Source organism: Tripterygium wilfordii, chromosome 9, assembly GCF_013401445.1.
Source record: "Tripterygium wilfordii isolate XIE 37 chromosome 9, ASM1340144v1, whole genome shotgun sequence".
Lineage (NCBI taxonomy): Eukaryota > Viridiplantae > Streptophyta > Magnoliopsida > Celastrales > Celastraceae > Tripterygium > Tripterygium wilfordii.
Genome location: NC_052240.1, coordinates 5,425,273 through 5,452,875, shown reverse-complemented (window position 1 = coordinate 5,452,875; position 27,603 = coordinate 5,425,273). Strand labels below are relative to the sequence as shown.

Here is a 27,603-nt window from a genome sequence, read left to right as displayed (position 1 = left end):
TTTAACTTATTATTGCATATCATACAAAAGTGTGTTCAAGAAAAACTTATTTTACGATTTTTTTCTTCGAAACGGGTTCTTTTCCCTCCTGGTTGAGAAACTAGTGCAAAGTGATTTCTTTATATTTTTAATTTTTTTTAATGTGAAACTCTCTCTTAACTCCAAACTTTATTTCCCTCCAAATTTTTTCATCTCCTCATTTGGGAGCTATATTTAACACTTCATGATAAGAAGTTGTATAATACAACCCTATATACCACTTGGATTGGAGAAGAAAATTTTCTTCTAAAAGTGCTATTTTAGAAGTTAGGAAGAATGCAACCCCATATACCACTTGGGTTGAAAATGGTCTTACAATTCAAAAAGGTTCCAAATCCAATAGAAAAATGCATACATTTGGAGGGGAATATCACATGCCCCCATGTGAGCAGACCTTTCATATATACTGTTAGCTTTTATGCCCAAACAAACAGCGCCCAGATATTTAAACTGCCAAGCTAAAAATATTGACTGGTATTTATATATATATATATGTGCTAAAGTCAAAGTTTATGTTAGACTAATATGTGCAAAAAAGATTGAGAGAATCACTAATAACTTTTGTTTAAAGTAAATATATTTTACCGATCACCACCACTGTCCGATAATAGGTGAACAGAATATATTCAAGACAGCAGTTATTTTTTTTTATTACATTAGTGATATAAAAGTTAGAGAAACATAATACATCACAGGGTCGGTCTTAGCCTCCTTGGTGTCCAAAGCGGCACCGTAAAATGGTGCCATATTATAAGAAATGAAAAATTATTGGATACCCATCATGGCAAATATAATTTGATATTTGTGATGTTCATGGAGATTAGAGATGGAGAGAAGAAGACGATCGAAGAAAAGAGAGAGAAGACAAGTGCAAAATATATATAGCTGGATCTGGAACTTGGACTTGTTTGCAATGACCAACGAGCCTGTAATGGGCCACTTAAAATGGATCATGAATTAGTTTGATAATTAGACCAACTAGTAAAAGATAGGCTTTCGTGTGAAACAAGGCCCATTAGGAGGATGAAAAACAGCCCATCTTCAACCTCGTGACTGACGAGCAGACGACCTAAACCAGGCCGACAATCTCTTCAATTCGTCTTGCTTATCAACAGCCAAACTCAAATTTCAACCAAACACAGAGAAATGAAAAATTACAAGTAAGAAGAGGAGGATATTTCGTTGATCTGGGCAGTGAAAGATTTGCAGAAACAAAGAGAAAATATGTTATTTGTTTTGGCTGATGCAGAGGTTGGGTATAAAAAAATTTTTGGTGCCCTGTGCCGGCTGGTGCCCAAAGCACCAGCTTTGGCTGCTTTGGGCAAGGGCCGGCACTGATATATCGATTCCCATTTCTTTTTTTTTTATTAAAGTAAATATTTTTTACTGTTCCCTGTTCGAGAATATGTGAACATTGATAAAATTTACAGCTATAAAAATCCTGTAGACAAATATATTCAAGACATCATCCCTTCTTTTTTTTTTTTAATTAAATTAGTGAGATAAAGATGATTAGTTGAGCTTCTTGTCGAGCTTCTGAGTAGCATTGCTAATGGATTTGGTGTTCCTCCTCACACTACAAGAAACAAGATATTTTGCGGCGGAAAACTCCGTCACAAAATGAAGACATTCCGTCGCTAAATTCATTAGTGACAGAATTGGCGGCGGAAATTATGTCGTCGTTAAATTGCTCGTCGCAAAATTTTAATGATGGAATTTAGTGACGGAAATTTATTGACGGAATTCGTGATGAAGTAGCGACGGAATATTAGCGACGGATTAGTCATTGCCAAATTAGCGACGACCTATATGTTGTCGCTAATTGGCCTCGCCTTTATCGACGGATATTCTGTCGCTAACCAATTAATAATTTTTTTCCTTATATTCAAAATTATTACGATATAATTTTAGCGACGGACATTCCGTTGCTAAGTAATTAAATAATGTTTCTTTTATTATTTTTAATAATAATAGAATATTACTTCAACGACGGAATTGTAACAAAATTCCGACGCAAAACTATAAATTTGATTTTATGAAAAAGTGTATTTATTGAAAATTGAAAAATAGAATCAATTTTGTGACAAAATATTTCTGTCGTTAATATTTTTAATTATTTTACAATATTTATTTTCTATATTTTAATATTTTCTAAATTATTATCAATAATATTATTAAATTAAGATACTTATATTAAAATGACAAAAAAAATTTAAAATAAGTAAAAATTATATAAAAATATCTCCATAACAGATTGTCAATTATCTTAAATTAAAACAGGTATAACAAAATAAATTCAACCAACCAGGTTGAACAAAAACAAAACAAATTGAACCACCTAGGCTGAACAAAACAAATTCAACTACCCGAGAATCTCATTCTCATCCTCATCTTCATCGTCATCATCCTCAGCATCATCCTCGTCATCATCCACAACATCATCATTATTATCGCGGTCACCGACGGGGCCAACACCATGGGTTTGCATAGCAAACTGAGCACATATATTCTGCATCATCTGACTTTGTGCAAGCATATTTTTTTCTTGTTCAATCATCCTCTGGTCTTGTGACTCTAACCGTTGCTCCAGGGTAACAATCGTATGTCGCTGATCTAAAAGTTGCTCATGTAACTCGGCGTTCATCCGAGCCACGTGCTCCTCCATCTCCTGTTGGCTATATTGAGACTGTGATCTGAAGGAGGGAGATGATGAGTAGCGCAAACGACGCGACTCTGATCCAAGACCGTAAACACGACCTTTCTTGTTGTACCCCCCAATCGCCTCTATGAATATTGAAGTCTCATCCGCTGGCTGAAAAGCTACCTCGCTACCAGCATCAGAGCTCAATGATCGAGAAGCCATCAACCTATTGTAGTCATCCTATATTAAAAGTAAAAATTAATATAATATTTAATTCATGATAACTGATCGATAACAGTGACAATACCTGGTGAAAAAAGTTACTAGCATAGCTCAAAGATCATCACAAAGTAAATATTATATTATATATATTCAAATTGTATATCTATCTTATATATAAGTTGAGAATGAAGATACTGTAAATTAAAAGAAATCAAATAACATAATAATCAATGCTGAAGAATCAATTTTTATGTCCTTACGTCAGTATAAAGCAAAATTTTATGTCCTAGATGTCAGTATAAAGCAAATTGATTTCTTTAGATAAAGCTGATTTAGCGACGGAATCTAGTTTCCATCGCTAACGTTAGTGACGGAAAGTACAATCCGTCACTAATTCAACCAAATATGTCAAAAAAAATTTTTGGCAGAAGTCAGTGTATGAAAATTTGGCAACGGAAATTAAGTTAGCGACGACAATTGTATTCCGTCGTTAACTTCATAAAATTGAATGATATTTTAATTCAATTGTCAGTGTACGAAATATTTGCGACGGACAGAATAGTCCGTCGCTAAATTTAGCGACGAAATATAAGTTCCGTCGCTAAAATTGCGACAGAAATCCAATTTTGTCGCAAATATTAGCGACGAAACATATTTTCCGCCGCTAATTTTACAATGTTTTCAATTTAGCGACGGAATAAAATTTCCATCACCATATTTAGCGACGAAAGAAAATATCCGTTGCCAACTAACGCGGCCCGAATTTGCGAGGGATTTGGCGACGGAATATATTGGCGGCGGAATTTTCCATCATTAATTTTGTCACTAAAATGCCATTGCTTTTTTTGACTTTAGCGACAGCAAGTCAACGATTTTCTGTCGCTAATTACTAATTTAGCGACGGAATAATTTCCGTCACTAAATCCGTGTTTTCTTGTAGTGTCATAATTCATAACTAATTAATTTCCATTCTTAATATAAAGTCTGTTAACCGATATCTTTTTGTCGGATACATCTGCTGGTGTTGGAAGATCATTAATTTAGCTAGCTCTAGATCAATAACTTAATATCGATAAGCAAGCGTATCAAGAAAGATATGGATTTATCAAGGATTATATAAATTAACTTGACTATATTTATTCCCTGTTTTGAATTACAATTTATTCCCAATTGAATGTATTGGCTTTAGTTTAAGAAAACTTGTCATCAAGGTTACTTTTTCTTGCATGAGTAGGATCAAATGAATTCAATCAGATAATTATTAATTAGCAGAACAATATACTTTCCTTTCAAGTTTTCATCTTTTTTTTTATCAACGAGAATTGACTTGGTTGGCAATCGGTTGGGTTGGGTTGGGTTAGACATATGTGTACACAATGTTCGATTCCAACCGCAAATATAATTCTATGCGGTATTTAAGAAAAAATGTCTGTTAAAAAAGAAACTCCTCTTATATCCACTCAATTGGGTATGTTTCAACAACGAATCCCAAATAGGAGAAATTTGTAGATCCGTTAAGAAATCAAGTAAATGGGTTTGGGTCTAATTGGGAAATTGGGTCTAAAATTACATATATCTGGCTAAATGGGGGGTTCGGGTCTAATTAAACCTGACTCGTTAACAGGCCAAGTCATGACCTGACTTGACCAGTTATTTATGTTGTATATTGTGTGTAAAATGATGACATGAAAATGTCTTTTTTTCAAATGAATTCCTAACGTAGGAAAACCAAGAGATATTAGGGCGTGTTTGAGGCTCCGTTATACACCCAAAAAACTGAATTTTTGAGAGCAGTTGTCATCTGCTTGTCAAATCGCGTGTTTGGCTGAGTGTTCTATCGGAACTAAACCTACGAAGTCGCGTTTTAAGCGTAAGCTCGCGAGAGCTCATTTCATTTGTATAATCGTTTTATGAAAACAACTTTTCGTTAAAAAAAATACGGAACAACACTTTCGGTGTCAAATATTTATCTCTCTTTACACAATTGCCCTCAATTTTATCTGATAATTACACGCCTTGTCCCTCTGTCCATTTTAACCTAAATCACGAGATTTCTCTCCAGGCGCAGTTGTTCTCTTCATTTGCATTCTTCCTGCTTCTACTATGATCGATTTCATCTTTAGCAATCACTGCAGGTATGTTATCCTTTGATTTAGAGAGTGTGATTCTCTCTTTTGATTAATCTTCATCTTGTTGTAACCAATATCTGATTTATATGGGTTTTGGGTTTCTATTTTTGTTGGTTCGTTTGAGGTATTTGTGGCTTTTATTTTGTATTTCTTTGTTTGTTGGTAACATTTACATGGGTTATGTGTAATAGAACTATCATATTTTTGACAGACAAGGGGGATGCCAAGGCTATGCATTTGTAATCATGTATTCAGTGTGTTTGTTCTTGTTAGTTTGAGTTTGTAAAAGTAACTGTGACTTGTGTGGATTTTTTTTTGATTTCTTGTTGGATTCTCTGTATCTACATGATTGAATTGTTGTAGCATAAGTCATTGGACAACCCAAGTTGCTGGAGATGCGTCTCAAGCTGACAAGGCAAACTAGGATGCCTTGCTAATAAAATCCTTTGTGGAAATTTGTGTGGATCAAGTTAGGGTCGGGGATAAGCCTAACACTCACTTCTCAAAGGAAGGGTGGAAGAAGATAGTTGCATTATTCGTTGAAAGAACTGGCAAATCATTTGATCATACCCAACTGAAAAATAAATGGGATAACCTCAATAAAGAATGGCTCTTGTGGGAGAAGATGATGATCGGAGAGACAGGGCTTAGTTGGGATCTGATGTGTCAAATATATACATACATTTGTGCATCATTTACGCATAAGTTCATTGCATTTTGAGTTGATTAAGAGTTAATATTGCCAAAGAAAGCTCTATTTGCATATTATAGGTGTCAAGGCAAGAAAGGGAGGAAAAGAGTGCAAAATGAAGATTTGGAGCCCAGTACTGATTTCCGATCGATCGGCCATATTCCCGATCGATCGGACCTGCCAAAACACCTAAAAATATCATCGAGACAGATTGTATTTCCGATCGATCGGACTATTCCCGATCGATCGGAGTACTATTCACAGCACTGCGCAGTTTCGCGGAAAAGACCCGAATTCACGTGTTTCTAGCTCAAAACGACATCATCCTGTGAGATAAACGACTCTGGGTCATGGGGAGTATAAAAGGAATAAGTTGCTAGGTTTTGAGGGGGTTGGAACTTTGGAGAAATTCTCTCAAGCTTGGACGGCAACCCTTGGGAGCTCAAGCTGGAATTTCAGGGGTTTCATCTAATTTCTTCTCATTTCTTGTATTAAATGACTGCTAGTATGGATTTCAAGTTGTATTTCGTGATTATGAGGAACTAATCCTTTAACTAGGGGTCCTAATGGAACCCCTCTTTGAATGTTGAATGAACTTGATTTTTAGCCTTTAATCTCTCTTATTGTTGTTGATTTTCTATGGATACACTTATTGCTTTCAAATGCTTGATCACCATTTGAATGATTTTTAGCTTGAGTTGAGTCCGGAAGGATAGGCCTAAGGTTGCAAGAATCCATAGAAAACATAAGTTGAATGAACCATAGAAATATAGGTTTATGACTTATGCAATTGTTAAGTGATTTCCATTGATCTTAATGGGTTTACAATGTACTAATCCGAGTGTTAGGAATAACCCGGATTTATGTTGAAAACACATTCGATGTATCTAGGAATAGAACATTGAATAGAGTGGGAAATTGATTGTCAACAACTAATTTGAGAATTGAGAGTTAAAGAATCAATGGAGTTCAATTGGATGAGAGGTGGTGAAATTAGGAACCCTAGTGTTTAACTTTCTTGGAAATCAAATTGTCGTTTGTTGTTAGTTAATTGTTCAATTTGTTACTTACTTAGTGATTTTGCAGTTGCTTGTTAGCTTTGAATGACCACAATCACAATTCGCATTGCCAATTAGTGTAATAATTGTTTGAATTGACTTTGAATTTGAATTTGCTAAAATATCCTCGTGGGAACGATACTCTACTCATTCTTTATTACTTGTGCGACTTGTCCGCTTGCGAATAATTTCACAACAAGTTTTTGGCGCCGTTGCCGGGGATTGAGGCAAATTTTTATTTTCGTGTCAATTTAGGAAATTTTTGTGCTAATTCGGTTTTTAATTTTCTGCAGAAATTATTTCATCTTGTATGAGCTTGGGAACACGTTCTTCTAATCCAGAATTAATTGCTATTGATTTGGAGATTGAAAGGACTCTTCACAATCTTAGACGAGAGCTTATTAATAATCAAATGGAAGGCTTTGGGGACAATCAAGGAAGGGGAAATCTTGGTGATCTTGGTGGAGCTGTAAATGTGAATGGTGGCAATGGTAATGGTGGAGGTGTTAATGTAAGACATGGTGATGATGAGGTTGAAGGTCCTCCTAGACAATTTGATCCTCGCTCTCTCGAGGATTGTGCTAGGCCTACTTGGGACACCAATCCTTCAAGCATCCGCTATCCCCCTATCAATGCTACTAATTTTGAGATCAAGCCGGCTATCATCAACATTATCTCTAATTCAGTGGTTTTCTATGGTCTTCCTAATGAAGAGCCCAATATTCATCTTCGCTCTTTCTTGCATGTGTGCACCACTTTTGGGATTAACGGAGCTTCTAAGGATGCTATCTTGTTGAGGTTATTCCCATTTTCTTTGAGGGACAAGGCTAAGGGATGGTTGATGTCTTTGCCTCCCAACTCTATCACCACTTGGGATGAGATGGCGGAACAATTCTTGACGAAATTCTTTCCTACAAGCAAGGCGGTGCTAATTAGGGCGGATATCATGTCTTTTGCCCAAAAGGATTTTGAATCATTTTATGAAGCTTGGGAGCGCTTTAAAGGAATTATTCGAAGTTGCCCAAATCATGGCCTCCCGGAATGGGTAGTGTACCAAGCTTTTTATAATGGTTTGAGCATGCATACTAAGGAGACTATTGATGCGGCTGCGGGAGGTTCTTTTATGACCAAAAATCAAGAGGAGGCTCGGGAATTACTTGATAAAGTGGCCAAGACCACTAACTCTTGGTCCTCGGTGAGGGGGAATCCAAAGCAACGGGGAAGTTGTAGAGATGATGAAGTTATGTCTACCTTGGCTATTATGGCAAAGAAGATTGATGCATTGAAACTAAATCAAGCTCAAGGGGTACATGCTATGCAAAACACACCTTCCTACATTTCTTGTGATTATTGTTGTGGACGCCATCCTACGGGGGAGTGTCTCATTGCTTCTTCCTCTAATCCTAGTGAGCAAGTGAATGCCATTGGTGGAGGTAATTTCAATCAACCCCGCAATGATCCTTATTCCAACTTCTACAATCCGGGATTTAGGAATCACCCCAACTTCTCTTGGAACAATACTCAAAATGTACAAAATCCTCAACATCTAGTGCAGCCCCAAGAGAAGAAGAGGGATATTGATGACATGTTCTCAAAGCTTGCGGGAGGTCTTGATACGCTTACAACGCATACCTCCCAATTTATGACAAAGACGGAGCAATTCATGAGCAAAACCGATGCTACTCTTCAAGCCCATGCAACTTTAATGCAAAATTATGGTGCTTCCATTCGGAATCTTGAAGTTCAAATGGGGCAAATGGCTAACATTTTGTCATCTAGAGAAAGAGGTATCTTTCCTAGCCAATCGGAGGTGAATCCAAAAGGGAAGGACAAAGAGCAATGCATGGCAATCACTCTTCGGACTGGTAAGGTAGTTCAAAATGCTGCTGATCTTGATGCCGAAAAGGCGAAAATTTTGCAGGAAAAGGGGGAGTGCAGCAAAACAAGGGAAAAGGAAGCTGAAAAGTGTCCAGGGGGCATTTTCGATCGATCGGACCCCATCCCGATCGATCGGCCAATCCCAGAAAAAGTTGAAAAGTCAGAAGATGATCCGAATGTACAAACACGATATGCAGTTGAGTTGGATTGGCCTGATAGTTCTCTCCCCGCACCTCCAGTCAAGGCTTATGTGCCTCCAATTCCATTTCCTCAAAGGTTAAAGAGCAACAAGAAGCATGATGATCAATTCTCTAAATTTTTGGAGGTATTCAAGAAGCTTCAAGTGAACATCCCCTTTGCCGAAGCTTTAGAGCAAATTCCTTGCTATGCCAAGTTTATGAAAGAGATCTTATCCAAGAAGCGGAGATTGAAGGAGCATGAAAAGATACAATTAACCGAAGAGTGTAGTGCCATTGTGCAAAGGAAGCTCCCAATTAAGCAAGATGATCCAGGAAGTTTCACAATCCCGTGCACTATAGGTAACACCTTGATTGAAAGATCTTTATGTGATCTTGGAGCTAGCATCAATTTGATGCCATTATCGGTTGCGAAGCAAATTGGAGTGAAAGAGATTAGTCCAACCACGGTGTCTTTACAAATGACGGATAGATCTATAAAGTACCCTCTTGGCATAGTGGAGGATGTGTTAGTAAAGGTGGGTGAGCTCATGTTCCCGGTTGATTTTCTTATTTTGGATATGGAGGCCAACCCTACTACTCCCATAATCTTGGGAAGGCCATTCTTGAGCACCGGGAGAGCTTTAATAGATGTTGAAAAAGGGAAGCTTACTTTGAGAGGTGCGGGAGGTGATCAAATCACTTTTAAAGTATTTGGCAATAGAAGGCAAGAGGAGGTTTCTCAACAATGCCTCCAAGTGGAGCATATTGACATGGTCATCCCTGACACTCTTGAGAAAGAAGCTCCATATATTCCGGTGGAAGTTCTTCTAGGTAAAAATTCCAAGGTTGAGCATGAAGTTCTCAAGGCAGCCTCCCAAGCTGAAATTGAAGTTCAAAAGTCTCAAGTTGAAGATCCCAAGGAGAAGAAAAAGAAGAGGAAGAAAAAGAAGAAGAGGAAGACCAAGGAAATGAAGAAAAATGCCTATCCTAAGGAAATGGTGGTGATGAAAGCTTATGCTCCTTGCATGGCACCTAAGCAATCAAATGTCAATCCTAAGAAGCCATCAAGGGGAGTCTACACCACAACCCTCAAGGATCCCGGTTGAATTCACAAAGGGGAGTCGGGCTGAAGACTTTAAACCAAGCGCTTTCGGGAGGCAACCCAGGTTTTATTGTTCTATCTCTATCTTTTTATTTCTATTTTCACCTATTCCATGCATTGAGGACATTGCATATTTTAAGTGTGGGGGTGGGAATTTAGGTTTCTAGTTTTTGTAAAAAATAAAATTTTTGACTTCAAATGCCTTATGCCATGTCACTCTTGAGTGTATTTGGATGAATTTTGTGATCTTTGAAGCATTGATGGATCTTGCTATGGACATTCTTTCCAATTGAGTTTTCCTAGCTTGAAAATTGTTTTGTCCATTGTGCTTTTGTGAATATGGAACACTTGATTGTGGGGTATGAAATACGACTTGACTTTGGCATTTGTGGTTGTTTGAGATCAATTTGATTCTAAATAGCATTACTTGAGCAATGAAAAATGAAAAAAAAAAATAGAAAAGAGAAAAAAAATTGTGTTTATGAATAAATGGTTTCTTTCATAAATTTTTTGCTGAGTAACCGGGCCTCTTGCCTAGCAAGCAATGAGTTTCGCGTAAAAAGGTAGGAAATGAATGTTAGAGTACCTTGGTGACTAGTTTAACCTCGTAGCCTTTTTGACTTGGGTAATTAGATCCGTTGGGGTGTCTTAACACCTATTGCCCTAAGCCAACTGAATTGGGAGTCATTGGTCGAAAGCTCGTTACATGAGTCATTTAGAAAGCTTAAGGAGGTTGAACATTGCACAAGTCATCTTTGAGAAGAAAAAGAAAAAAAAATGTGAATAAGAATGAAGTTTGAATAAATGCTCATTCTATTTGCTTTTGGATTCTTATTGTTCTTGGAAGACTACATGGCCATTGTTTAGGTCACTTTGAAGCCAAATATCAAGTGAAATCCATTATGTGCATCAATTCTAGAATTTATAAGCAAAGTGGATGAGATAAGATTCTTGAAGGAATGCCTTTATTGGTTTGAATGCCCTAATGTTTGGTTTGTTAATGTGGATAGGGTTGCAATTGTGAATCCGTTTTATACTCTTGTTGATGACATGAATTTTGGCATTGAATTTGTTTAATGTTTGTGGGTATCATTCTGGTAAACCCTCAGGAGACACAACTCGTCCTACTAGGGACACCTAGGGGTTTAAAGGCTTGTGGCACATGCTAAGTGTCATCGTGAGCCCTACGAAAGTGGCATAGATTAGTTGCTTATTTGGAGTAGGTCTTTGTTGTTTTAGTTTTCATTTGAGCTTAACAGAAAATACTCTTTCCCTCCTTTATTCATTCTCAACTTGCTCGAGGACGAGCAAAGGTTAAGTGTGGGGGTGTTTGATGTGTCAAATATATACATACATTTGTGCATCATTTACGCATAAGTTCATTGCATTTTGAGTTGATTAAGAGTTAATATTGCCTAAGAAAGCTCTATTTGCATATTATAGGTGTCAAGGCAAGAAAGGGAGGAAAAGAGTGCAAAATGAAGATTTGGAGTCCAGTACTGATTTCCGATCGATCGGCCATATTCCCGATCGATCGGACCTGCCAAAACACCTAAAAATATCATCGAGACAGATTGTATTTCCGATCGATCGGACTATTCCCGATCGATCGGAGTACTATTCACAGCACTGCGCAGTTTCGCGGAAAAGACCCGAATTCACGTGTTTCTAGCTCAAAACGACATCATCCTGTGAGATAAACGACTCTGGGTCATGGGGAGTATAAAAGGAATAAGTTGCTAGGTTTTGAGGGGGTTGGAACTTTGGAGAAATTCTCTCAAGCTTGGACGGCAACCCTTGGGAGCTCAAGCTGGAATTTCAGGGGTTTCATCTAATTTCTTCTCATTTCTTGTATTAAATGACTGCTAGTATGGATTTCAAGTTGTATTTCGTGATTATGAGGAACTAATCCTTTAACTAGGGGTCCTAATGGAACCCCTCTTTGAATGTTGAATGAACTTGATTTTTAGCCTTTAATCTCTCTTATTGTTGTTGATTTTCTATGGATACACTTATTGCTTTCAAATGCTTGATCACCATTTGAATGATTTTTAGCTTGAGTTGAGTCCGGAAGGATAGGCCTAAGGTTGCAAGAATCCATAGAAAACATAAGTTGAATGAACCATAGAAATATAGGTTTATGACTTATGCAATTGTTAAGTGATTTCCATTGATCTTAATGGGTTTACAATGTACTAATCCGAGTGTTAGGAATAACCCGGATTTATGTTGAAAACACATTCGATGTATCTAGGAATAGAACATTGAATAGAGTGGGAAATTGATTGTCAACAACTAATTTGAGAATTGAGAGTTAAAGAATCAATGGAGTTCAATTGGATGAGAGGTGGTGAAATTAGGAACCCTAGTGTTTAACTTTCTTGGAAATCAAATTGTCGTTTGTTGTTAGTTAATTGTTCAATTTGTTACTTACTTAGTGATTTTGCAGTTGCTTGTTAGCTTTGAATGACCACAATCACAATTCGCATTGCCAATTAGTGTAATAATTGTTTGAATTGACTTTGAATTTGAATTTGCTAAAATATCCTCGTGGGAACGATACTCTACTCATTCTTTATTACTTGTGCGACTTGTCCGCTTGCGAATAATTTCACAACAGGATCCACAACGTCAAACTATGCTTGCTGATAACGAATGGTGGGAGAGAAAAATCAAGGTAGATAATCATTTGTTTAATTTATAACGTACTTAGTTCATGATTTAAACAAACTTAGGAATATATATATATATATATATATGTGTGTGTGTGTGTGTGTGATAGTATTATGTAATCTATTACATATAGGAATTGTGCAAAAGTTGGTTAGGATGCTTTGTTTGCGCACTTAATTCATTATCTTGTTTACTGATAGATTCTTGTTTAGGAATATATATATATATATGTATATATATATGATAGTTACATATAGGAATTGTGCAAAAGTTGTTTAGGATGCTTTGCTTGCGCATTTAATTCATTATCTTGTATACTAATAGGTTCTTGTTTAGGATGCTTTTTGTTTAATTAATTATATTGTTTAGGATGTTAGTTGGGTAGGTTCCGCTCACTTAATTCAGAATATTGTTTAGTTTGTTAGTTGATTTGTGTTCTTGCTCACTTGATTCAGAATATTGTTTAGGATGTTAGTTGTTTAGGTTCATGCTCAATTAACTCAGAATATTGTTCTGGATGTTTGTTGTTTAGGATTTTTTTTGTTTAATTCATTATCCTGTTTAGTTAGTTGCTTTGTTTAGGATGCTTTGTTTCTTCAATGAGGATAACTTTTATTTAGCATACTAACATACACAACCACTCGAATTTCATATTTTATATATTTTTTGAAATCTTATTTGTTTCTTATTTCTTGTTTAGTTAGTATTGTGAAACATTCATATCTTGGTATACATTATATTTTTTTCAATACTTCAATATTGACTCACTCAAGTATTCATATAATAGAAAGATAAGAAGTGCGCGAATTCGACAACTAGGAAATTGAGAATAGGGAGGATCTTCAACTCCTTTTTGGAGGAATGCTTTCAATCCTTTTGCCACTGTGTTTCCTCAAACTCCAAATGAAGATTTTGAACCTATAGAACAAGGTGAAGGGGGACATGAAGATTTGCTGCTTTCGCAAGATGATGACTTCATTGATTTGGAGTATGACGCAAATGCTGAAGTGGTTGTCGATATCTAGAGCTCACCAACTCCACCACCTCGTGCTAGCAGAAGGTCTACTACTCCTAGGTATCGTGGTAGACGCAAGAGGGAGGCTAATGATGTCCGAGATGAGATCAACAACTCATTAGGCCAACTTGTGACTGTAGTGCAAAGTCCCACTTTGCAGTGCAAAATTCAGATATAGATGATGCAATGATTATCCCAAAAAAGTTTCCAGAGACATCCCAAGAGAGACCTCTCCTAAGATTTGCACTGAAGTTATTCGAGAAGAGGGAGAATCGGGAGTGGTTCTTAAGGATTGAGAGAAGGAATTGACAGTTGCAATGGTTACAAACAAAATTTGATGAGGCTATTGGTGGGGGGATCTCTAGGATAGTATTAGGCGTTGATGCTTGATGCTATATGTGCTGCATTTGTTGGAATTCTCCTATCTTATGATTTTAATTATATTGTGTTTTTTTTATTTGAATGATTAAGTGATGCTTTTGTGCATCTAAACCACTTTAGTTTCTGGTATGTTCAATATCTGAGTACCTATATGGCATGTATAGATAACTTGTTTATGTAATTTCATTATTATGCTTGGACTTCATAGTTGTTGGTTGTACTAAGTGTAATTTCTTCCACTTTATATATGGATACTTATACTGAATTCTTAACAGGGTAATGGCGAATGATGACTCTTGGAACGATAATGAGTATTATAGATGCAACAATTCTAGGAGCAGTAGTAGCAATTAGTGAACTTACATATGTTGTGCCACGTCAAATGTGTTGGACTTCTCAAATGTCTGGTCATAAATGGATAACAGATTTACTTCGAGGTAGCCGAAGCAAATTGTTGTCTATATTGAGGATGAAAAAACGTGTATTTGTTGATTTGTGCAATGAATTGTCAATCAATTATGGATTGGTAACATGTGAAGTTGGATTGAGAGAGATGGTTGTCATTTTCATATATATTGTTGCTCAAGAGATTAGCACTAGAGCAGTACAAGATCGATTTCAACATTCGGGTGAAACAATTCATCGTAAATTTCACAATGTGTTGGAAAGCATTATACGTATGTCCACTGATATTATAAGGCAGAGAGATTCTGAGTATAAGGTTTTTTTTTTTTCCATTTTTTAAGGATTGCATTGGGATAATTGATGGCACATATATATCGATAGTAGTTCCATCGGATGACATATTCCATATATTGGGAGGAAATGAGTGACAACCCAAAAAGTGATGACAGTGTGTGATTTCAATATATTGTTCACATTTGTGCTTGGTGGATGGGAAGAGTCGGCTCATGATTCAATAATATTCAATGTCATCGTATCAAATGTGCATAGCAATTTTCCTCACCCATAGAGGTAATTTTTAATCAGAAATAATTTTAGTTTTCTATAAATTATTATACCACTAACTTATATTTTAATTTATTTTGGAAAGTACTACTTAGTTGATGTCTGATATCCAAATCAGAGGGGATACCTTGCGCTATAAAGGGTAGAGATACCACCTAGAGGTATTTCGAAATGGTTCACAAGCCTCAGCCCCCGAGAAGCATTCAACCATGCTTATTCTTCTCTACGAAGTGTCATTGAGCGTACTTTTGGTGTATTAAAAAAGAAATTGTGATCCTAACTCAGATGTCGTCATATAAATTTCGTACTAAAGTAAAGATTATTGTTGCGTGCATGGCCTTGTACAATTTCATTTGAAGGTACGTTATTGAGGATGAAGATTTTCTCGCATATGGTAACGAATCTGTGGTCATTGCAAATGACGACAACTTTGGTACTCCGATGGACATTGGGGAGCCTTCATATTTAAATGAAGATTTAGAGATGACCACTTTACGTGATATGATTGCCGCAGACTTACATGATGTATAGTGCAACATAGAATGAACCAATTGTATTTGATATTAATGTGTAATATTTATATATTTATCACAACTTATAATTATATTTCACAATTTATTACAACTTATAATTATATTTGCTAATTTTTAATATTTTAATATATCACCTCACCTCACGATAATTACACGCCAAACACTTTTTGTCAACATAACTCACCTCACAGCACTATAACTTTTTACCTCGCAACACGAAAATGCAAACACTCCCAAACAGACCAAATCCATCACTTGTAAGAGATAATTAAGAAGATTGATGTTGATGCAACAATGATAGCAAAGTGCTCTAATTGCTCAAATAATATAATGATAGTAAGATGTGGTCTTACAAGTACTATTCACCTATTGAATATTGATATTGTTCTACTTCTAAATTGTTTGAAGAGGTCGAAGAATGATTAATTTCTGAAAATCAACTACATAATAATCAACTAACTAAAATCACAATAAATGATGTGAAGCAACGAATTGATACAATGCTAAGCATTCAACTCTCCTAACCAATTCAATTCAAACACTAAGCAGATCCTATTGAATAACTATCATTCGGGTTGACGGTGAAATACCCCCAAGCTATCCAATTGTCTTTCTCAAGTAGAATTGAATTGCCAAAACATAAAATAACCCACAATATCTCTATATGAATTTAAAGGTATGATAGTGAATTAAGTTCTATGGCAATCCCTACAAAACTACACAAATTAATAAACTATGTTGACACATCTATGTCTTTCTTTCAATTCAAGGTATACATCACACGAGCAAGTAATTAATATGCATCATCTCTCGATCTCAACATGTACTAAAGATTCAATCAAATGGTGATTAAACACTTGAAAAGATTAAGCACAATGCTAATGTTGTAAACTTAACAAAATTAAATTCAATAACATTCCAATAATTTGAATTGTCACGGAGAGGCTACATCCTAACCTTAGCAAAAAGATTAACTCGTGCTAAATCGGTTACAAACCAACATGTTCAGAAAACCCATAAAAGAATTACAAGGAAAAATGAAATTAAAAGAGGAGAGGAAAGAACTAGTTTGAAGACGAGTTTCAATCCAATCTCTTCTTTTTTACCCAAGATCTCATTTCTCGAAAGCTCTATGTTCTGTCACAAAACGGTTGCTATCATCTAAGGATACCAGATTTTCTTCAAAAGCCCTTTTTATATCAACTGCAGAGTTAGGTTCAAAACATGTTGACCGGACCTCTATTTTGAGGTCCTAATACCATCGAATTAGGAGGTTCTAGTGTTTATAGTAATTCATTTGTGTTTAAATAAAGTAATTTTACCCTTATACATGTTTCCCGTTGGTTTTGCAGGAAATCGGGCTTAAATGACTGAATTGGGCACCTTTCGAGCTGAAAGAAGAAGTTGGGATTCAGCAAGTGTCCGGACACCTAAAGTGCCGTCCGGACGCTTTCTTCACAAATTGAGACAGAGGCTTCAAAGTTGATGGACGCATGGTGTCCGGACACCACCGCGGAACTACAATTTTTCTACACAACATTTCAATGGCATTTGGGGTAAATCATGTATATAACCAATGGGGAACGTTTGTATAAGGGTAGTTAGGTATTTTCAATGGTAAAAGGAGGAGAAAACCCTAAGACTTCTTCTTCCTTCTCATAATTCATCTCCTTCAACTTCTTGCCTCCATTGTTTTTCTCTCTCTTTCTCTCTCTAGGGTTTTACTTAGTTCTTGTGATCTTGATTGTAAACATTGGTTTTTATCTATAAAATTGATGTTTATTCTCATTATAATGAGTGGCTAAGTTCCCTCTCTAGTTTCTAGTCCCGAACGGTGGGTGCAAGGTTTCGATTACTCAAGGTATGCTCAAAGAATCGTAGCTTCGATTTCTCTCTTTTAATTTCGTGATAGTTGTGTGATTGGATCTATGAGAATGACATATTTGATTGTATTCTTGGATTGTCTAGTCTAGGGATTGCATCTAATGTGTTCGATTGAGAATTGTTAAACCCATTGCATGATTTCCTTAATTAATTGAGTTTTTCATTGCATAGCTATTAATTATGTGTATTGATGATGGGGTTTTGGGTTAATTTAGGAATGTGCATGGGAGAGTTATGGTTAATTGATCTTTGAGTGTGAAACTAGGGTGTTATCCAAGCCGAGCCCCAAGGGGGAACATTAATCCATAATATTAGGTGCTTATCCCTTTGCGTTCATCGTAGATTAAGAGACCCGATGGCCTACATGTATGAATTGAAGTCTTATATCCCAATTATCTTTGCATATGCATGATTGATAGTATCACACAATGCATTGTGTATGGTTGTGTGTGTTTGCAATGATACCTTGAGTATGAGAACCGAGTAGCCACCGGGACGAACTAGAGACTAAGTTTTTAATTAATTGTTTTAAATCCAATTTGTGCTTACTTTGATTACAAAATCGCTCATGCTACCGAGTCATTCGGCCCATTTCTTTTACTTGCTTTTATTTGATATTCATTGTGTTTATTAGTGTTAGCTAGTCATTTGCATATCATTCACTTTAAATTTGCATTGCTTTCTCGTGGATCGATACCGAACTCATCGGTTTATTACTTGAAGATACCCTACACTTGGGGTAAGTACACACACACACTTTGGTGTCGGTCACATGTCCCAATAACGATGCTGCTCGAGCGGTACCAAACTGCAACTTCAAAGAACGCACTCAGATCAAGCGGCGACTCCAGCATGACGATTCTATAATTGGTTGGACAATTCAGCTTGAGCGGCCTAAATCTGCAGTAGCTACTTTCTTCTTCAGGTGAGGCAACACTCTTTCTTGGCCCAAAATGCTCAAAATAGCGACAAGTTACTCCGCAATAAGCTATAGAGCTCGATTTACTTCAAAACAAGAACGAATGGCATGAAATTTATATAATATTTTCTCAAGAACCCAAAAGAAACTCAATCGAGAAGTGCGTAAAAATATTTTTTTTGGGGATATCAATACAAATTAATGGTGGAATTCAATTGAAAGGGGAAGCAAAATTTTATAGGCCCAATTATAACTTATACGTCTTTCTTTTTCTTTTCTTTTTTTTTCCTATCCCCAAATACAGCGATTAGCAACCTAAACCAGAGGAGCAATGACAGATGAGAAGTCTACTCAATAGTATCGTAGACTTGTAGTGGGTCTCATTAACCTTGATCAATGGGAAGCCAAAAAAGTCTATAAATATGCAAATTTGCTAGCCCATGAGATAGCCAAAAGGGCCGTAATAACATAATGGACTAAAAACATTTCTATCACGATATACCATCAATGCTATGACAATATGTGGTGCCATTACCCTTTATAATATTGTACTACTTCTTTTCTTCAGTAAAATTTACCGTCCAAAAACAGAAAAACATATCCATTTATGCTTAGAAGAGGAGTTTGAGGGATTTGGAGAAGGGAGGGTTTGAAAATATATTGAAAAATTATATATTTTAGTGTTGAAACCCTCACCATCCCTCATAGGCCGTCGACCGTGCTGCCAAACATAGTTAAATAAGTTATAACTAGCGATAGTTCTTAACAAATTCTCTATTTTACCTACTAAAATACCACTTTTTGATAATTTACAAATTTTCTATTTAACAACAATTGCAACAGTATCTCTATTCAAAATTCTACAGTATTAAAATATTAGTTTCTACTTATTTTATTATTACTTGTGTATATTATTTGACTTCAAGTAAAAATTAAAATATTTACGGAATATATTTTAGTTTATATATTAATTTTAAAAAATAATTAATATTAATTATAAATAAGAATATTTTAATAAAAAATTTAATAAATATAAACTAAAAGTATTTATTAATTTATAAGGATTTCCAACGGTTATATTTGAAAGGTAAAAATTCTCAACGGATATAGGCAATGTCATTGTGTTGCTTATAACAATTGCTTCCTCCATTTGAACACTTTCTTTGCTTGTATCTCAAGAAGAAAATCATGGCGTCTACGAGTGCATCCAACAACATTCAAAATACTAGCAACAAAGTTGAAAAACCATGGCATGTCATGAAATTTCTTTACCACACCTACCAAAGCCAACTGAATATAGCAGCACAATCATTCTCTCAAAATTAGAGGCTTCAATCCTGTTTTGCAAATTACCTACGTAATTTGGAAATGTTCAATCCTATTTTGTAAAATAATGCATCAATGGTCTCCTTAATGAGCTAGCGGTTGTGCTAGTAACTTGTTGAATACCTAAGAAGCACTCCACTACATATCCAATAATATTCACATAACATAATGCAACTTCCATTTGCTCCTTTGTCGAAACATCAAGAAATTCATCAACAATAAGTGAGAAACATTCATTCCCAGATCACTAATAATGGAAGTGATGTTTTGGTTGCAACAACATTTACAACGTTCTTCTGAATATAAGGATATGTTAGTTTGACATTCTCTAGCGTATTCATTAAAACAACACTTACAACTTCCTTATCATGAGTAGCAAAGCATTTCAAAAGTTCAAGAAAGTTTTCTCGAGATTCATCATTACCATGAAAAGGGAGTCTTCGTTGGAGAAGAAAATGGTTGCAATCAAATGAGGCATTCAAACGAGTTCTATAATCACTCCAAGCTTCGTTTGATTCCATGACAAACACATTTTCAATATGTTGATCTTGGTTTTGAAGGTCATGACACTTACTTCGAGCTCTGTTGTGAGTGCTAGTGAACCTCTAACATGCATGTCCACGAAGCTTCCCCTTCTTCCACCAATTTTTTAATCCCTCACTGGTAAATGCTTCACCTCCCATTTCTTCTCCAATATTATCTTTAAATAAATAACAATATATCAAAATACAACATCTTTATCTTCACTATATTCCAACCATTAACCAAATTCGTTATACCAAGCCGGGTTCAATCGTCTCGCTTTGTTTCCTACTTAAGTAGGTCAGAAACTTTTTACTTTTGGTTGATGAGGGCCTTTTAACAAATAAGCTCTACAAACTCTCTCTATCATTAGGATGGTAGCAACTAATCTTTTTTCATTTGCTTGAATCCATTGGAAGATCATCTATCGTAGTATCAAAATAACTTAATTGGTTTTGGAAAGTTTAAATGTTTTTAACTGAGTTTTTTAAGTGTTTGCATGTATTTTATGTCAAAGTTCTTTCTTGGCCACTTCTTTAGGTCTCACTTTAAAAACCTTAGAAAGCTTGCTTCCCATTCAGTGGGGTGAGCATATTAGTATGTTCACAAAATCAATACTGCAAGAGAAATTAGGATTAGTTATGTTTAGTCAATAAGATTTTTTAATAAAATGAATATGTCGTTGGATATAATTGTTGGACAAAAGGTCCTACATTTTAATTTTGATAATCGAATATCATTGTGTTATTTGATTACATGCACTCTGTGATGAATTTAATTACAAAGTGATTGAATTTGAAATTGGTTTTTATTGAAAAGGTTTAAACCTACTTGTGAACTCACTGATCATTTTTATATCAAATGAATTTGGATTAAGCTGAAATATGGAAGAGACATTATTTACATCATAATGAACATTTTTTATGAGACATGATTAAGAAATTTTGACGTTTTCCTACTCAAAATCGTTGTCCCAATATCTGTTCGAAATTGCTGTGCAATGTTATTATCCAATTGATTTATGTGACTCATTATATGACTATTTGATATTTGATTGAGCTGGAAACTTACATGTACATTAGTCTATATGTGTTATGATATTGTCGCAACCGGGGTCATGACGCGGACAGGCGTTGGAGGATGATAAATGTTTAGAGTCGCCACCAATTGATTTAAGGTGCAATTGGACACCGTAAAGACCTGCGAACCAGAGAAAAAGGGTACGGGGATCGATTGAGTGTGGGGACGGTGTTAGGCATCCCACAACTCCCGTTTGGAAACGGTTACCCTAATTAATTTAATTACTATCTTATGGAGACTTGCTCTTTGCAAGATATAATTGTTTTGAGGAAAAGTTTGTATGAAAAATACTATCAACTTATGATAGCTTTTGGAAAAAGATTTGTAAGAATACTATCAACTTATGATAGTACTTAAAAAAATGTTTGCAATATTACTATCGACTTATGATAGTTTTTATTTGGAAATACACTACCAACTTTTGGTAGGTTTAATGAAAATACACTACCAACTTTTGATAGTTTTTAAATGAAAATATACTATCAACTTTTGATAGTTTTTAAATGAAAATACACTACCAACTTTTGGTAGGTTTAATTTTAAATACCAACTTATGGTATAAATAATTATTTAGGAAAGTGTCATCATTCAATTTAACCTATTATTGCCAACTTATGGCAAATTCATAGTGAAATCAAATAAGACCCATAATCCAAATAAAGGAAATCAACTTATGATTTCTTTAATTGAAATGACCTACATTCCATTTTAAATTCATACACTCATAATAAATCAAAATAATTCGAATAATAAATGTCCAAATTACATGCCAATATGAATAAATTATCCAACCTAAGGGCCAAATATACGCACATTACAAATCACAATAATCTGGACAAACTCTAAAAATTACTCAAGCTCTCAATAATTCCGGCCCAAATCCTCTAAGTATGCCCTTCGGCCCAAGTGGGGTCAAGCACGATCCAAACCCAATCATCAACACAAAAATGGGTCAAAAGATGGATTCTCAATTATAAACATATAAACATATATACGTATATATACTCATATATATAAACATATATACAGTACTATGATATACACATATATACACCGTGCACACACACATATCGTGCTTATTCACACAAACCCAAACCATATGTATATCACCCATAAACACATATAGCACATATATCATATACTTATATACAATCCTAAACAGTGCCTATATACACACATATACATATTCGGATATACATATTCGGATCAAAGAATAACAAAGAGCATATTTCATTCAAATCAAACCTATAACCACATACACATACAACTAACAAAGTCTAAGACACAAGCAAACATATACCAACAACCCATGCAAACCATACAGAACCTCCGTTGCTCCTCATCGACAAAACCAATGATGTGAACCAGATTTAATGCACCATGGAACCGAACAGCTAACACGTGCACATTAGAAATATATCCAAATAATAAAAAATAAAAAAAATTGCAGAGATAGGAACCACACAACCAACCACATACAGAAACTCTTCTCTTGTGCGGCTACTCCCTCTTTTCTCTCAATTTCAGCCTTTGTTTTCTCTTCTTGTTTTTTACAACTCCCTCCTTCTTTTTCTCCCTCTTTCAATTGTGCTGCCCCTTTTGTGTGTCTCTCAATCGTCTCTTTCTTTTTCTCCCTCTCTCCATTGTGTCTCCTTGAGACTCCCTCTTCTTCCTTTTATATTATGAGACTAAAACCCTATTTTTCTATTTTTACCAAAATGCCCCCCCTTAAACCTTATTTCTTATTTAGAAACCCTAAGAAAATAACCCTTTTTTTGTTTTTCATTCCTTTTGCAAAACCCTAAAAAGTTGTCACCTTTTCCTTTTTAAGGTTTTATTTCCCAAATCTTTTAATTTCCTTATTTTGTAGATAATTTCTAGGGTTTGGTTTTATTGGACTAATATTTGGGTATTTGTGGGTTTAAGGATCCAAAAAATAAACTTTTGAATATCCGTGGGCTTGTGGGTCAAGAAAATGAGATTTTTTGTAGGCTTGTGAGTCCAAAAGTGCCTTTTGAATCTTTGTGAGCTTGTGGTCTCAAGAACGGGCTTTTGCATTTTTTTATTTTTTATTTATCGGGCCGGACGAAAACCGGTTACTACAGATATTATATGCTTAGATTTTAATTATTTAACATCAACTAACCTATGGTTCAAGCATGAAGCTCAAATGAGCTTACAAGCATATTTTCAGGAAAGTTGAGAGGGACTTCATCAAGGGTTCAATCAATGCTCAATATAAATTTTTTTTGTTAGATACGCAAGACGTGTGATCTATTTTAAAGAGGAGGATTGAGTTTCCATGAGAAATTTTTTGACTTGGTGATATTTTGGAGATTAAAAGCCAAAGGGTTACTTTCCTTACTTATTGTCCAAAATCATGGGAGAGCTGGAGGTCAATCTCTCATAAAGGAAATAATTTGCTTGTACTGCCAAATTACAGAGACTAAATGGAAAGATAGTTGGCCGGCATTTGAGTTCAAATGAAGAAAGACTTACATTATTTGATTGAAGCCATTAAGGCAAGAATTATGGAGAATGATATCAAGTCTTAAAGTCCTTATATGGTGCACTCAAGTCTTATCTACGAAGGGAATCAAAATCAAAACTATTACACGTGGATTCTCCGAACTCCTAAATTCAAGGGACGTGATTTGGTGGGGAAATTATCAAGTTGATTGGAGAATAAAGTGTGATATCACTTTCCATTTATAAAGCTTTGAATCAAGCTATTCTTAGAGATTGAGCGGCGGTCCAGCAAGCTATGATTATAATATGACAAGCTTGATTAAAATATTTAATGATTCATGTAAGCAAAAGTCAAGATGTTTCTAAAGTGGTGGAGTTGCAAATAAGGAGATTATTTCTTTTCAAAGACAAAAACGTGGAAGTGATTGAAGGATATCAAATGAACCAAATCAAAGAATCAACGCTATTACTTGATTGATTTATTTGGCTTGAGAAGAATCAAATTACCGAGAAAATTAAGAGGAAATAAAGGAGTCCTTGTGGACTATAAAAGGAGCTCTTGGGACGCCACCAAAGAAATAAGAAAAGTCTTAACCCTCAAACATATTCTATTGTTTCAAATCAGAGAGCTATACTTCATCTTTTCCTTCACTCGGCTACAAAAGTCTCTTAAAATTCTATCATATTCTTCACATTTAACTTAGTGCTAATCCAGGTGTGAAGAACTAATCTTTATTGTTTATCTTCACCGATTGCTATAGCAATTCCAGGTGTGAAGAATCATGTGTACTTGTGAGCTCTTCTAAACTCAAATCTCTTGAGAGTTCCTCTTAGCTTGTTGAGTGCAAACACTGAGTGAGTGAATCATTGAGCCTATCTTTGTAAAACCCAAATCGAGTACTATATTTGTGAGATTGTGAAAATTTTGAGGTAATTTTGAAACCCTTGTGTAAGAGTTTTGTGGAGCTCTTGAAAAGTCACACCTTAATAGAGGTTGGAAAATCCTAGGTTGGTGAACCTAGCTAGTAGATGTAGGAAAAGGGTCTCCAAACTACTCTAAACTACTTGTGTGCTCTTTAGTTGCTTTACTTTTACAGTTTTCTTTAACTCTTTTAATCTAACATAACTTGCTTTATTTTATTTACATAGCACTAATCTAACCAAGTATTATTTATTTTTTTTACTCCTATTGCTCTAATCTACTCTAACCATAATTATATTTGATTAATTAATCTGTCTTTACTTTATATTATTGTTTAGTCTAGTGGTGGACCCAGGAATTTGAATCAGTGGGGGCACAAAAATATTGCGGGGGTCCGGGGGCAGCGCCTCCAGAATTTTTTTTGTTGGGTTCTATATGTAATCGATTTATGATTATTTATTGTAAATACAAAAACATATTAATTTCAAAGCAATAAGAAGATACATTGTAATTATCACAATAGCATTCAACATGTCTCCATCTTTTATTTGCAAAGCCAATGATAATTCATATGTAATCCCCAACATAGTCAACATTAGTTGCAAATTGGAAACAAAATCAAATGATTGCAAGTATCTCAAAAGGTCATGTGCTTGAGCTTTTTTTGTTGAATCTATAGCGTGAAACAATTTCTAGGATTTATGAGGTTGGGTTGGGTCTAAACTAGTTAGTGAATTGGGTAAAAATTAATGGATTGGGGGCATCAATTTTTTTGATTGGGGGCCCTAAACTTTATTTGACATGTAATTAACTAATTATAGCATATTTAGTATTAAAATATATTTTTTTCACTGGGGGCACGTGCCCCCTAGGGTTCGGCATCGGGCCAGGCCAAGTTGGCCCGACCCTACTTTTTTGGACCCAGGCCCGGGCCCGGTTTAGATCTTCAGGCCTCAGGCCGGGCCAAACTAAAAATAGGAGGCCCAGGCCCAGGCCCATAAAGCTCGGGCCTCGGGCTCCCACGCCCCGCCACTATTCATCCTCTTTGAAAATTGTATAAATTGTTCACCATAGGATTTGAACTTGAGATTTTTAGATAGGAGAGCAATGAACTGACCAACAAGCCAAAGCTACTTTCATGTTATACTTGTCAACTAATTAAATTATTATCTTTACATACCACCTGTTATATTTTTAACACAATTAAATAATTTTAGTTTTACTTAATGAGTATTGATTTTAAATTTTATATTATACACATCTATAGTTTTAAATGGTTTAATTTTATACTTATTTTATAAAATCTTAGGGTCTTAAGATTTTATCAACATTTATGAGTAGATGGTCATATTATGGATTTAGGGTTAGTGCTTAGGTTTAGGGTTTAGGCCCTTTAGGGTTTAGGGTCTTTAGGGTTAAGGGTTTAGGGTTTAGGGACTTTAGGGTTTAGGGGTTTAGGGTTTTGGGGTTTAGAGTTTAGGGCCTTTAGGGTTTTGGAGATTAAATCAGCGCGGGGCGGGTCGGGGCGGATCGGGTACAAATTGTCATCCCTGCTTACAATTGATTAATGCCATAATTGTACTTTAATTTTTATACAATTGAACAATATTTTATAGAGGATGAAATATATACGTATTATGTGTATATATATACACACATACATTGCAATAATATATATATATACACACATATATATTATATATTATATATTATATATACATATTACATATATATATGTATGTATATATATATGTATGTGTGTATATATATATATATATATGTAAATATATACATATAAAAATAAATAATGTCGGGCTTGGGTCGGGTTCGGGCTCTGGCCGGGCAAAAATTGACCCGAGGTGTCGGGCTTCGGGCAAGGTCCGGCCCCAAAAATGGAGCCCAGACCCGCCCAAGGGGTTGGGCCAGGCTGCCCAGGCCCGGTCTACTTTCGGGCTTGGCCGGGCTTTGGCCCGCGGGCCCGGGCTGGGCCTAGGCCCGCGGGCCAAATGGTGAGCCCTAAGTGCCCCCAGTCCCTTCCACGTTGGTCCGCCTCTGGTTTATTCTGTTCATATTTGATTGCTATTGTTCTGTAAAATTGCAAGTTAAGTACTTTCTAGTGTCTATCTTGTTAGAAGCTTTGCTTCAATCGATTCCTATTGTGCAATTTATTCATATTGTTCATATAGGCCCATTTGTGTACAATTATACATTGACATTGATTAAATTGATAGGATTTTGCATCTAGACATATTATACACTTAAGTTACAAGTCTAAAGATAAAATTTGATTTACTTGGAGATAAATTAGGGCAACTGTATTAGTAAGACTCACTTTGTGTGATTGGTGTTGGACTTGATTTGTGAAATTTATATAAGGGATTCCTATTCGGAATTTGGGGACACAATTCACCCTCTCTTGTGTAACCTAGATCCAACAATAATCGCACCATCATTACAATAACACAACCTGTCACCTTGACAGGATTCATTTGGAATTTCTTAATTGATTGTGTCAATTTATTGGCTGTGGCCCTGGACCTATTATAGTTTCTTATTTCCTCCATGTTGAATAAAAACCTATTGAAGCGCATCGCCACTTGTAAAGAAATACAAATGTACAAAGTTAGAAGCTTTGCTACATCAGTCGCGTCATTGTCTGTCTGGCCTGTCATCGCTGCTTGCAAAGCAGCTTTTATGTTTGTTGATTTTAGCATCTTGACATCTGTGAATCTCGTATTGACAAAGTCCAAATCTATAGGCTTCGACTGTTTTGCCAAATTCATCAAATGCTCCCTTGATGACACACCAAAAATAAGTGTTATGTCGTTCTCCAAAAGTCGAAGCTCCTTTATTCGCATTATATGACTATGGCCATTCACTATTCACTGGAATATGGTATTTCATTATTTTTTTAAAACTGAATTACATTGACAATGGCCATTCCATTAATTTATTTCTACGGAATCAGTTA

General features: G+C 35.5%; 1 long non-coding RNA gene and 1 other non-coding gene across 2 annotated transcripts; one reads left to right on the top strand and one right to left on the bottom strand.

The window, feature by feature from the left end:
• Positions 1–7,708: 7,708 nt before the first annotated feature.
• LOC120006746 lies at positions 7,709–7,815 on the bottom strand. The gene has a single exon (XR_005470089.1). It is a non-coding gene; the product is annotated as a small nucleolar RNA R71 (small nucleolar RNA).
• A 4,735-nt stretch (positions 7,816–12,550) lies between these two features.
• On the top strand, positions 12,551–14,540 carry LOC120005123. The gene is made up of 2 exons (XR_005469734.1): positions 12,551–12,616; positions 14,284–14,540. It is a non-coding gene; the product is annotated as an uncharacterized LOC120005123 (long non-coding RNA).
• Positions 14,541–27,603: the final 13,063 nt, after the last annotated feature.